The following is a 14,131-nucleotide window of genomic DNA, read 5'->3' as shown; positions in this document are numbered from 1 at the left end:
AAAACAAGTGTTTTCCACCCCAACAAAAACTTTTTTTTATCTACCTTTTAATAGGTTTATTCCTTTGGGGTGTTGATGAAAGTGTGAAACTGAATATGGCCCTCCTTCCCATGTTTGTTTGTCTTTTTTGACCAGTTGGGGCAGTATTTTCAATTCAAAATACTTTATTCATCCCAAAAGCGGCAATTTGAGGCAAGTTTGCAACACAGACAATTAATTTACACACACACACACACACACACACACACACACACACACACACACACACACACCCCTATGCCAGTCCAAATCTGGCACATATTGCATTTGAGTCTACACACAAGGTTAACAGACAAATTGCATGTGGAATAAAAACAAACTTATTTATTGTACATACAGGTAATCCTAAACACATCAGCAGAAGTCATAGAGATCACGTGTGGTATTATTTTTAATCTTATTGATATATCTTTAAAATAAAAACTCTTATGCACTTGATTGTTTGTACATCCTGGCTCTTAAAAATAGTATTTAGCACTGTGTAGCATCTTAGCCTAGCTATCTTTGATGTCAACCAGAAATGGCAAACCTAGCCATGAGGGCTTGAAACTTGTTCTATTGACATCATTACTGTACTGACAGCAATCTATTGATTTAACTTTCTCCTGACAAAAGTCACTTTGGACAAAAGTGTCAGCTAAATGCCTTAAATGTGAATATACTTACAGATTAACATCTAAGTCTGGCTCAACAAGGGCATCTCATGTGGTACATTCAAAATTCTAAGAGCCTCTAAGACCCTCATTGTTGTTCTCTGACCTGTTTCAGTAACCGGTTTCTCTCTTTGAATAACAGGTTGAGACACAGTCAGACTTACATACTTCCTTATATACAATTACAGTCTTACACCTCTTTTGGTTTATGTATAAGCAGACACCACCCTCTCTCAGTTTACCGGTGATGGTCTTGTCTCTGTGGGGTCGTACCGGTGTACCAATGTCTTCAATATGCAAACCCGTGTTAGCAGCCAGGAGGCCATGATACATGTGTTCCTGTACTCTTGCAGGTGGTAGATATTTGCCTATAGTTCAATTCCAATTTACTACACAGTGCGTTTGCCAGAGGGTTTTCCTTCTTGTAGTGTTTTCCAGTTATTTAGCCTCTTCCTCTTTTGTTTGTGTTTACTCTGCTCAGTGTCTCGGACGATATATATTCTAGTTTAAAGTGATGTCTCCTGTTCTCCTGTGTTGCAAACTGAGAACAAAATCCCAGTAGCCTTGTTCCATGGTGTTGCCCATTTTCTCATCCAAACAGTGCGTAAAGACAAGTGCAAACAATCAGCGCAGTGAGAAGTAGCTTGTAGACCGTTGTTTCCAGTCTTGAACACAATTACCCAGCTCAAAGTCTTTGGTGCAGTTGTGCACACATAGAAATAAAAGGTTGCTCTTGCAATTTCACAAAAAGATGACATAAAAACAGCTTGTTTGCTTCCACAGGCCACCACAGCTCACCTCCTCTAAGTTTTCAGTATTTGCAACCTGGTACAGCATCTCTTTATATTCCTGAGCATGTTCTGAGGATAAAATATTCAATATAACTTTCAAAGTTAGAGGTTACTTTTAGTAAGAACCTGAGCCATCAAATTGCCGTTTCAGCAAATATTGTTTCAATAATGTGTCAAGAGATTAAATGCACTCTGTTTGCCTGTATTCGGAAAATTGGGACGGTTTCCATTTGTTCAAATCCTTTAAAGCTCTGAGTCTCTTACAACTGTAATTTCTTAGTTCTACATAATCTTGCAGTTGTGGTTCTTGTGCCGTTACTGCTGCTGCATTTAAACAAGTAAAACTTCAGAAGCTGATCTATAAAGAAGCCAAAACCTGGACGGTTCTACAAATTGGCAGGTTTGTCACGTTTGATCTGGTGAGTGTTAGAGTCTGTAGATCACACATTTTACTGAGAGAGTAACACAAACCAAAGGCAGAAAAGTAGCCTGTCAACTACAACAGAGTATTAGGGCCACAAAAAACGATAGTAATCCAAGATTTTGAGACTTAAGTAATCATCAGAATTGTTTTTGTAATTAAGTCATAATAACAGGTACTTTGAGTCATGTGTGCATGATTTAGAATTTCCTGGCAGTCTCCAGTTATTTAGACTTGTTAAAAGTCTTTCTGTTAGCTCTGTCTCATAGCTCCAGGATGCTTCCCACTAAAGCGGCTGTGAGCTACACTTTATCGGAGACAGTCCGAAGGGGATGCTACCACGTCAGCAGAGCAATAAAGGCAGGCAGTTGTTAAATTCAACTTTATTCTCGTAATATTATTAATGCTCTTATATGCCAGAAGACAGGTACATGGGTGGATTTGAATGTGCAGAAAGATTTGAACATGAGCAGAAACACAGGAGTTATTAAAGTCCAGGAGTTTATAAATTAATAAAATTAATTAAGTTTCTTTCCCAAACAAAAGACACAAAGAGGAGGGAAAAATTAAATCATGCCTACATGTGTGTTGACTCAGCAGGGATGATATTGCATGAGAAAAGTTGCTCTGCAGGGGAATTTGAAAGCAATAGAGAGTGCTCGAGACCTTCACTGCTATAAGTGCCAGGCACTTTGACTTGAAGATATACATTGAACATCTCCATAGATTCTGTTTAGTATTTTTCCTGAGAGGCACTCACATGAGCAAAACTGATCCTCTTCCAGCTGAAAGAAAAATCAATATGGAGACCACACATACATCAAATGTTTAATTAGATTCTCTGATGAACAAGATCTTGAAAGTCGACCTCTCAAAGACAAAAACCCTATTTGTAATGTATCAGAGAAGAGACCAGAGAAATTCTGTTATTTATACTGATTTCACTTTAAATGTTTTATTTTTTTGTCCATTACAACAAATCAATAAGGTCTCTAACCAGTAATGGTTCACTCACAGGGGTATCTTTTACATATTCTAGGTGATTATACATCTTCAGGATTGTGTTTGAGGGTACAGATCATGTCTTTTCTCTTTGCTCCTTTAGTTTTATTTAAGTCTTATTTTATTTTTGTTAAAGATGGTTAAAATTTGGTTTGGTTGGAAAATGTAAACCTTTACCATTAATTTTTAAATATCAAGAACTGCTTGTCCTTTCTGCTTCTCTCTTTTAAAAAAAAAAAAATCATGTCGGTGTGAAATTTGACATTTATGCGAAAATGGAGAGAGAGATGGGCAGTCCCATTTTTTTTTTTCTTAGCCTGTTTGTTTACATTTACAAGTTACAAATTGGCGCCATTACAAGTATGCCGCTATTAGCAATTCTTTAACCTAAAAACATGATTACTCTCAGGCAGTGTCTTTTTTTCTAAGCGGATTTATGGACATTTATTCTCCATGGACATCAGAGATAAGGATATCCACGGGAAGAGTAAGTCACACTGAATTATATCAATATGTGGTCATGTCTGTGTGTTAGGATTTTACTGAGTTGAGATGTGACAAAAAAAACAAAACAGGTGGAACAAGAAAGCATGGCTGGGCGACTAACAACCTTTCACAAGTTTATATAATACATGTTACTCTTTTCCATGTTTTTTTTTTAAATAAACAAAATATATTCCAGATTTACCTTTTGTGAATCCCATACAAGAAAGGCTTTATTGTCAATAATTTATTAATTAAAATTAACTCCCAGCGCAAGTTACCAGAGTCCAAATTAATGTCTGAATATGCTTATTGCGTCTATACATCACACATTTACATACATATGGATTTCTTTGAGAGGGTCAGAGCACAGGGAGCGACTTCAGAGTTTGATTTTGCTCAAGGGCACTTAAGTGATCTTAGATAGCCAACTTCAGGTGTTATAACCTTCAGCTACAAGCCCACAGCTGAAATTCAACTGCCAGTCAATACTGGGGACCAAAAAGCCAAAATCAACAGAATAAAAACAGCTCAAAGGTTCTCATGTGTACGCCCGTCGTAAAGCCTTTACTTGACCATGCAGAATCCACTTTGAATTTAAAAAAATAAAATACCCTGTGTTGCTCTCCAGCAGTAAAAGTTTTTGTAGCATATAGTAAATTTAAACCAAGGACACAGCCAGGGATTTATGGAAAGGCTGAGATTATATCACCACACTGTACGATGATAATAAGCCTCCAGCAATTCATCACCACAGCTAGGAACCCTTACCTCAGCTAAAGTCTCCATTCATTTCTCCTCAATAGAAATAGTCTCACATCCTGTTTTTTTCTATTTCTGATTCTATCCCGTGATAAATGAAAACTTCCCCCGGCTCAGAAACAGTCGTCTTCCCTGTGGATTTTTGTGTCTTTTCAGAATCATTTGACTGGGTTCATTCATTTGTACTGCAAGCTGACATTTCTCATTCAGCAGACACAAACAGCAAGCCACGCTGTTTGTATTCACTTAAAAAATGTGATCTGAATGCTGTTATGAGGGGGTTGTCTTCTTTCCTTCTGTTTATATTGAGTTTGGTGGTGAGGGCACAAAGCTCGGCTTGTTCTGTTCAGATAAACATTAGTGAAAGGTGAAGGCTGACAAATGGAAAATAACCAACTCTTTTCTCAAGTTTTTCCAATGACTGAGCGTTTTCTTGCAGAACAATACTCAAACAAGATAAATAATGTGTTGTCACACCGCAACTCAACAAAAGGGACAAAAAGGAGACACATATTTAACTGAATGTATATTTGACAAAATAGAAGATGAACAAACATAATGTGAAGTATGAGAATGTCAATGTGAGGGATGAGTGGGACAACATATGTGTAAAACCAACCAAAGTAGCAAAGACACTCAGGAGAGACAATGACCAGCTTATAATGATGGGGAACATCCGGCAGAGGAGTCATCCGTTCCTGATGATAGTGTATCTTAACGAGAATGAGAGCACAGACAAGACAAGAGGTGTCCTCAATTACTGTAAAACTTCAATTAATAGTTAGAGTCCCAAATAGCCGCCTACCTCCTTTACTGGCCTGGTGTGGGAACACATTTTGACAAATAAACGCCTGCCTTAATTAAACGCCTGGTCTGGTTTTTATAGAAGTTCTTTGGATGTATAAAACCTCTTAAACCCTGCGGGGTCGCCCGCTTTAGCTGCTTCTAAGCTGCTTAGATTTAGTTAATACAAACATTAATGTTTAAACCTATGATCAATATGTCAGTTTGGACATGCTACACATCGTTAGATTGGTTAGATTCTCCACAATGAAACAACAAGACCCAAAGTCTAATTCTGTCTGTCCCATGTGGATGCCTGTCCCAAATAAAGGCAGGGTCAATTCAGTGATTTTAGCAAACAAAAGCCTGGGCTGTTATTCAGAGTTTTACGGTATGCACTATGCTGTACATTTCTAATTCAACAGTTTTTAGTTTATTCACATTGGAAAAGCATCAAAATTATTTGTACTCAAAATGTCTATGCATGGAAACTAGATTTGCTAGGTGTGCTTTTGATGAACGCAGGTTCCCACAATTAGGTGCAAACAGAAATAGAGGAGCCATGCTTTTGCCAGATGACAAAGCTTCTGTAGGTCCAGTGTCAATGCTTTTAAAATTTGCTCATCCACTACACTATCCTCCACACCCTTATTGTCATCCTACTACTCCTACTCCTACATCTACATGTTGGCACTGGGCCTACAGTAAATCATGAAGTTTGGAATCCACTTATATGGAATTAATTCCTTGGGATAGTGAGCTGCAAAAATTGCAGATGGTGGTTGCAGGCTAAGGGGCCAAAAGTGTAAAACTGTTGGGGTAAAAAGCTTATTGTTATTCAGTGCTCACTGTTAGCAGCCCCGGACCTATAGTGGCCCCTCAAAAGTCCCAGCTTTCCTGTATAGGAGTTGATTTGTGGTAATTGAAATGATTATAACTTTGCTTGGTAAGATGGTGTGACAAACAAGTGTTACTGGAGGGCTCAGATGAACAGAGCAGACACACACTGGCAGGCGAACAGTCTTTAATTTCAACAAAACACAACATAAAAAAAACAAAGCTGCTCTACTGGCGGGTACGGATACATCCATTGGCACAGCGCACCTCTCTTGCATGCACACTTCCTTTTCCTCCTGGCACTTGCCTCCGCCAGCTTGTGTATCAGTTCTCCACTTTGGGACCCAGCTTCACTGTGGTATTTAAGCACATGTTACTTGCAACCCACCTGGCAGATTAACAATCAGTCCAAATACTCACAGGTGCCTCAACCTTCCTGCAAACCGCTGCACCCTCTCTCCACCTGCAGCTGATGCCAAACTACACTCACACTGCCACACATGGGAATACGCAGCACTAAAGCATAATATCAACAAAACAAAAAGGATCTTGACTGTGGGTTTTAAGAGCTTCAGTATTTTACATAATACCGTGCTTACATGCATATTTTATGATGTTGTTTTTTGATGATGTTAATAGGGGCATAGCAGTTCATTTTTGCCTGGGGCCCCCAATCAGGTTAATGCAGTCACGAGCACAGGATGTTGGCCTTCAATAAAGTGCATTGACTTCTTAAAAACAATGTGCAAATAAGTATATGGGACAAAGCTCAGGAAACACTAAAGGGCTCTCACAGTGTAAAAGTTACGCTCCATCTTTTGAGGATTAAACTCTCACCCTCCTGTGGATTTAAAGGTGTCTTTTAATGTTTGTACTTTGTTCCTCCACAGAGAAAAAAAAAAAAATCTTAAAACATATTCTCAGTTTGTTCCAGTCTTTTAAATAATGCTAAATAAAAAGTTTAAAACCCTTTTCATGCTTCTGTTTTCACGCTTGTCATCTGAAAACATTCGTACCGTAAAACCCTGTGGTAATCTTTTTTTTTAGCACCGAATCACAGTCTTTATTCTGAAATAGTATGTCAGATCAGATTTGCAAACACGCTCCACACAACTTAAGCTCAGTTGTGCCTGTGCTACAGTTGAGAATGATCCAGAACATAGAAATGCTGCTCCACAATGAATCAAATGAAATATATAAAAAGGTGTGAAGATTCAGGATTTAAGGTATGTGTTCATCAATGTCTTGTCAGCCTGACATCAGGCAGAGGCCTTAATTATCTCAGAACTTCTTAAATCAACCTCTCACGTATGTCACTGTTAAAGAAGATAAGGCAAATCCGTCTTTGTCTGTGTACCTTACCCGAGGGGGCTGTGTTTATCTGCTCCCTGCATCTCCACACAGAAGCCACTGCAGAGTGTGATTATCCTTTTCTTTTCCTTTTCTCAGCAGTAAAGAAATGTTGTCACTCTCTTTCCATGGCTTTACAGTCGAGGAGAATTTGAGCTGCTCACGTCGCTGCTAATTAGCATTTGTAAAAGAAAAGGGCATTTTTACATTCCTCCTCCTGGTGAGCTTATTACTGAAGGACCGCATTTCATCTTGATTCATCCTGACTGAAGAATTCAAGATCACAGTCCTCTTGTTTCAGAAGGGTGGGAATGTTCCACTAACTTAGCACAACAAGGACACAGTGTGAAGCGTGGCTTTTCATGTTTCTTATTACAGGTATGAGGCGATATCAAGAAGCGAGGGAGGCTTGTACCTGAAGCCTGAACACAGCATGACGGCGCGCCGGCAGCCAGCCTGCAGGGGAAATCAAAGCTGCGGAGGTGGAGGTGGAAGCTGAAGGCTAGTGAGCTCGAGAACGCTGAGATTTAACACTAAGAGACACATGGTGTTGGAAAACCCGGGGTTATTAGATCTCCTTAGCAATGTGCTGAAGGAAGGATGGTTTACATGAGCCTGCTGGCACAGATGGCACCAGTAACAGGGCTCCTCAATCAGAATCACTTCCACTGCATTTAATGTGATTTAAAGAATCTGATCCAAAAATAAAACGGTGACAATGTGAGCTGTTTACATATTTAGACGAGGAATCTGATCTTTAACTATGCAATCATGCACAATTTGACCAAATGTCCCACAAAATATACATTACAATAAAATATGCTAAGGAGGATATCAGGTGAGGTAGTATAAAGAGCGACAAAGGTAGGGAGGAGACCAATGTGGATGATTCAAATCAAAGTCCTTATATAGGCAAGGCCTGCCCCTCAGCAACCATCTTGGTAACGCCTCTGGGCTAACAAGATCAGGCCCTTTCTAAACGAATAAAACGAGAGTTATAACTGCAATTTGAATGGTCACCGGGACATAAAAACTGCATGTATAGAATCACCTGTAAAATCTGATCAAAAAATGCTGAAAACGTTTGTTGAGGTTTAAAAAGCGTTTTTACACACAGCTTTTACTTCTACAATGCCTGCAGACGATTTCACAACACCGACTTTATTTATGGCTCCATCCAGAGTGCTTCATGTGGTCAATATAAAATGCGTAACTCCCTTGGATAATCCGGTGCCTTCGTATGTTATCCTCCTCTTCCATGCAGTTTTGAAGTGCATCTGATCTGGTCACAGACCTGCTCCTTGCTGCCACTACAACACTTGAAATGGTCACAAACCTCAACTGTGCACTTATGTCAATGGAACCACACAATTGGCTTGATATGTTTCCCCGGCTCGGCTATTAAACAGCAGAGGATTGGCTTTCTTTCTGGAGGGGCGGGCTATGTGCATACAACCACCATCTTTGGCGTTACAGGCTTTTCCCCATGGAATTATATTCAGGATTCTTAAAGTGGCGTCTCTTCTCTTGAAACGTCTCTGGTCAAACACAGAATATTCACCTGTACGTGTCCCGTGTTGAACCAAAAGTCAACTTTGACTTATTTTCACTCACGTGTTACCCAAACCATGATTTTTTCCTAAACCAAACCAATTAGTAAAGGTGCGTAAACCTAACCAGGGGTGCGCTTACCGTACAACCACGGAACGTAGCATTGAACTATCTTGGTACGATGCAAGTTAAACTAACAAACATCTCAAGTACGATCTACAAACAGCTGGTGTTTTTCTCACAGATTACCCATCTGTTCACTATAACTTAATGCAATATTACTCTCCCAGTAAAAGGTTAAAAGACAAAACGGAGAATGAAAAGACAAGACTTTTAATATTTCATGTATAAATTTCTAGGCCTATGAGGAAGATGGGTGTTCTCTAGTCTTCATTACAAACATAAATATAAAAAGGGACAGCATAAAATTCTTGAAAGTACTGTAATGAATAAATCCCTGAAAGTTCTGTCGTTGCCATTATAACAAAGATAAATAGAGAAAGGGATTCAAACCCGTGTCTGTCTCAATAGAGAAAATTCACAGGCTCAGCCACTTATCACACTGAGCTATTCTCAAGATCTTAACATTGTTTTGTGGCCAAGTGATTCAAATAGTGTTAAAGTGTTGAAATGAAGGCAGATAAATCCTATATTCCTAATTGTAATCGCTAATAGTTCTTAATTTTTTCTTCTAAAATGTTGCTATTGCTATAAAAAAAAAGTTACCTATATTTAGGCTAAATAAAATGATTAGGTTATATGTTATTTATATGAAAAGCCTAAATAATAAGTTAGAATAATAATGTCACACGCAGAATATGACACCGTTTTGTGAGTTTCCTGCTGTGAAAAACAGACGAACACACCTGGGAACATGTTAGTTTGAAATATGTTAGTTCAAACCACGGGGGTACCAACAAGGTTTTAGGAAATGGTCGTACTTCAGATGTTTGTTAGTTTGCATCGTACCAAGATAGTTCAGTGCTATCTTCTGTGGTTGTACGGGAAACGCTCTCGTCTGGATTGGCCAACGACGTATTCTGTGATTTAGGTCTGAGGATGTGTTAAGTTTTCTTCACTATACACTCATATACACATGGACTGAAACAAAACTTTAATGGGCTCACTGAAGCCTCTCAACAAGCTTAATAGTGTCAAAAATGCAGTCATTTAATATAATAAGGAATGTTTTATTTTATTTTCCCAAAAAGTCACATTTCATCAGATCAGGTGAAAATATTGTTTCACTAATTATGGTGAAATTCATTCTGTCATTTGAAGTTGTAAATGCTCCTTCGTGGGCTAAGACAAATGTTTAACCACTGACAGGCTCATAAAGGCTGTTACAACCCTTAATCATGGCAAAAATGCAGTGTCATCCAACCAAATTACTGATGTCTGTCTTAGTTTGTAGCTAAATGCTTTTTTGGGGGGGGATAAAATAATGATTATGTCATGTGAAAACATTTTATCTCCAATGTTGAAGACTTTCATTGTTTGCAAGTAATCTCAATAACCACAGACTCCTATGGACTGAGACAGCTTTTCAACACCTGTCAACACTCTTAATAGGTTATCCTAGTTACCAGTCAACATTTTGAGGCTGATCATTTCACTTTCAAGCTTAAAAACTGTTTAAACCGAGTCTAGAAAATGTTAAAGCAAACAGTTGGATGGCTGCAGAGTTCAGGGATCATGGTTTCCAGAAATGGCAGAATTTACTTCTCATGTGAAACAGAAATTGTATACCCATGGATAGCTGATAATGATATTATACTGTTACTGTTAAACTACATTAACTTAGTAGTAAACTAACTACATTCCTCTTTTTTGAGAAGTTTCTGTTGACATTTTGATGCACTTTTTCATCAAGTGAGCGCTTTTAGCTCATCACCTTTGGAATTAATTTTTAAAATGACCACATCACATTTCATTAAGTCAGGTAATTGCATCTCCAATGTTGGGGAATTGAATAATTTAAAGATTACTTGCTTATGTTTAACCCCTGATCGGCTCATAAAAGTTGTAAGACTCATAATAATACCAGAAATGCAGAGTCATCTAACTTAAGCAAGGAAGCTTTAATTATTTCCCACAAAACATGTCAACCTCTGAAGCTGAATTATTTTTTAATCCTACAAACTAATCTAATCTAGCGCACCTAATTTGCCAAAACTAACTGTTGTCAAGTTTCCCCTCAATTGCGTCAAACACTTCTTAAAATAGTTACTTCCTGGACTTAATGAGATAAATTTCTCACACCTGTGTTAGCCCTCGTTAGTGAGCGTGCACATGTCAGTAGACTGAGGCTGCTTGTAGAAACTGAAAGAGTCTGTATTTTGTTGGAATCGCAAGGGATTAAACCGTGAGCTCATTTCATTTGAGAAAATTGTCTGATTTATCACAATAACTGAGTGTTTTTGTTGTTGTGATGCACTGAAACACCAGTGGTGGGAGATGCCATCATGTCTCTAGTGTACATACCTACTTTACTAACAAGCTTCTCTACATGCTCACTCACTGTTTAGCATAATGGATGTTTTTATTATATCGTGTGTTCTAAAGGAGGCAGTGGTTCAAAATGCAGTGTCTTTGCTAAAACAGCCCTGACAACATTTTTACAGACGTCATGAGAGGAACCTTGCCAACAGCAGAAAACCGAATCCTGCATGTAGTTTATTTTTGAAACAGAAAATATCTCCCATATGACTCATTGTTGCCTGAGAAAACACAATTCTCAGGTGTTTCCTAATGAGTAACAGAAAACCAATTCAGCTATTTGTCAAGCTAATAATGCACAATGAGAGAGCAGACACTATTAAGAACACATTGATAAATATATCACAAAGCATGCAGTTTGGTGAACATTTATGGCAAAAAACTTTGTTGTTTGTCAAGATGTTAAAAATATTCATCACCCTCTTAAACACCCAACTCTCCCAGAAAGGGTATACATTAGGCCAGGAGTAGGCTTTATGTAGCGGTCACACCACAAAGCGACATTCCCTTGTCCAGGTGAAATACAGTAGGTGGTGGCCTTTTGTTCATAGTTGTACACCATTTCGTTCTATGACAAGTTTTTGAAGACTGAAAATAATGCTCTCCAAGCTGAAATTTGGCAAGCTCGTTAGCTTGGTCACTAAAGGGACAATTAATTCACACAGGTTATTCAAAACTCCAGTCTCATAACTGTCGCCAGTGCTGTTTTGTGGAACAGTTTTTTTTACTCCAACAGAGGTGGTTGAATAATAGTGGATGATGCAACAGAAACAATGAGCACTGTAGCTTCCTCTATTTTGGACTGTCCAGTTCTCCGTCCCCTCAAAAAGGTCAGCCCTATTAAGACAGTTTGCTAATGATCAACAACTCAAATTTGTGTGCCAAAGTTCACCAAAGTTGAACTCCAGGTTTGATTTTGCCCCCTTTCTGCCACAACAGCGTATAGGAATCAAATGTGTCCAGGTCTTGCGACTAGAACAGTTTGTGAGAAAATCTGTAGTTAAGTAAAACCGTAAAATCTGGCCTAACTATACAGACCAGTCTAAAATATCTTAGTGGAACCATGTAGCTCTAATGTTCCTTAAGGAAATCTTTTAATTTGGTTAGACAAAACTGCATTTTTGCAGTTAAACTTGCTCTACGTATTTTCTGATTTTAATTTGCTTTTTTTCACATTATAATAAAAGGATAAGTCTGGTGATATTCCATATTTCTCTGATTGCCAACAAATCCAATGGAAAGACCACAACAATGAATGTATCCTAATAGCCATTGTGTTTATATTAAAGCCTGATATTCCTCTGAGCCATACAGAGCTCCACTGTTGTCCAAGGACAATAAAAACCACTCACTGAGAGTGACTGCTGCACTGTGTGACATGTTCCTTCATCACCACGAACACACACCGTAGTTTATTCAGACTCAGCCCCACATACACCGTCCTGCTGCCCCAAATGCCTCAACAGATCTAATATTTACTACTCGTTTATGAAAAACAACTGTGACCAGCTGTTTAAGGCACTGAGGAACTAAGAGCCACAGACAACGAAGAGAAGTCAGAAAGTAATGAGAGATGGACTATTATCTTGGAACATGTTAAACTATTGAATAAAACCTGTCTTATCCTTTAAACAAGGGTTTGATCCCCTTGTTTAAAGTAATTTCCTCTTCTTCACGACATAGCAGGAACAGCACAGGTGTAAGTAATGACACTGAGGCCCGTTTCATTTAGATGTGCCAGGAAGTTGTCCCAGAAAGCCAGCACGCACAAAAGCAGGACCCTTTTAACTGGGAAAATCTAAATGTAATTCAACCATCATGATTGCAATGAATTGCACCTGTGCTTTTCTGCTGCGCAGTCAAAATGTCTGCTGTAATAAAAGGCCTGTTCTCACATAACATGTTTTTGTTCTGCGGGTGTATTCTCTGTTTTCTCTTCATTGTTGCAGGTTGTTCCCTCAGGATGGACAGACTGACGTCTTCTCGGTTCAGGATGGCTGGATCGAGTGCAAGACTGAATGTTTTGATGTGCAATTTGCCATTATTCTACTCCTGTCTGATCTCCGCTCACAGACACACGTCCACAATGCTCCAGTTAATTGCTACAAGCCAGCAGGCAGCTGTGTGGAGCCGTGTCTTCATCCAGGTTTTCATTCCCACTTTTATGGAATCATAAACCACATGAAGGTTTGCAACAAAATTAATCATTTTACATTGTATTACATCAACCTTTAGTTACTATAGGCTGTAACAAAAGCTAATTTTAAGGAATCCTGTCCTCATGAAAGTTGTTTTTCCACCACAATTTTACAAAGCCAACAGGGCGTGAAGAAGTTGTCACACATGATGCTACGACCTTCACGCATACTCGATCCCCAGATTCCTCACTGATTCTCCTGCAGGACACCTTTCTGTGTGGCCTTACTGCACATTTCTTGTCTTGCTACATTTTCCCATCTCTGTCTTCTCTGTTCTCTGACAGCCTCACCAATTACTGTACGTACATCTACGGAGGATTGTGTTATTAGAGTTATTCTCAGGATCAGAACGTGTGCGCTCTGTGTTCACTATTCATTTAATGTTGTATTACATGTATGTGCAGCATGTTTACAGTTATCAACTGTGTGTATGGCGTTTAATGTATGTTGAACAGCTGGATATTGGAGGACTAAAAGGGAGAGATGACAGTAGCTTACATTAAGCCATGTAATAAACCTGTGATTATTTTGGTTCTGTCCAGTTATGAACATTATAAGAAATACATATAAACTTACATGTAAAAGTCTTCTGTCCACAAGAACATGGTCTTTAATTTTGACGTAACCATGGTGTGAGTTTTTATCCACAATAACAAGGTGGCTCTGTCCAACACTGACATATCTCAACAATGATTTGATGGATTACCATAAAATTATGCACAAACATTCATGGTCCCCAGCGGAAGAATGTTTTTAATCAGA

At 38.7% G+C, this 14,131-nt stretch overlaps 2 long non-coding RNA genes across 2 annotated transcripts; one reads left to right on the top strand and one right to left on the bottom strand.

The window, feature by feature from the left end:
• Nucleotides 1–5,941: 5,941 nt before the first annotated feature.
• LOC119894640 lies at nucleotides 5,942–7,506 on the bottom strand. The gene is made up of 2 exons (XR_005442961.1): nucleotides 7,134–7,506; nucleotides 5,942–6,124 (listed from the first exon to the last, which is right to left on the bottom strand). It is a non-coding gene; the product is annotated as an uncharacterized LOC119894640 (long non-coding RNA).
• LOC119894633 lies at nucleotides 7,279–7,861 on the top strand. Its single transcript, XR_005442959.1, has 2 exons — nucleotides 7,279–7,341; nucleotides 7,500–7,861. It is a non-coding gene; the product is annotated as an uncharacterized LOC119894633 (long non-coding RNA).
• The last annotated feature ends 6,270 nt before the right edge of the window (nucleotides 7,862–14,131 follow it).

This window comes from Micropterus salmoides, unplaced genomic scaffold (genome assembly GCF_014851395.1).
Source record: "Micropterus salmoides isolate LMB-PRFRI ecotype aquatic unplaced genomic scaffold, ASM1485139v1 Ms_hic_scaffold_10, whole genome shotgun sequence".
NCBI lineage: Eukaryota > Metazoa > Chordata > Actinopteri > Centrarchiformes > Centrarchidae > Micropterus > Micropterus salmoides.
The sequence above is the reverse complement of the archived record's forward strand: the minus strand, read 5'-3'. Positions and strand labels throughout refer to the sequence as shown.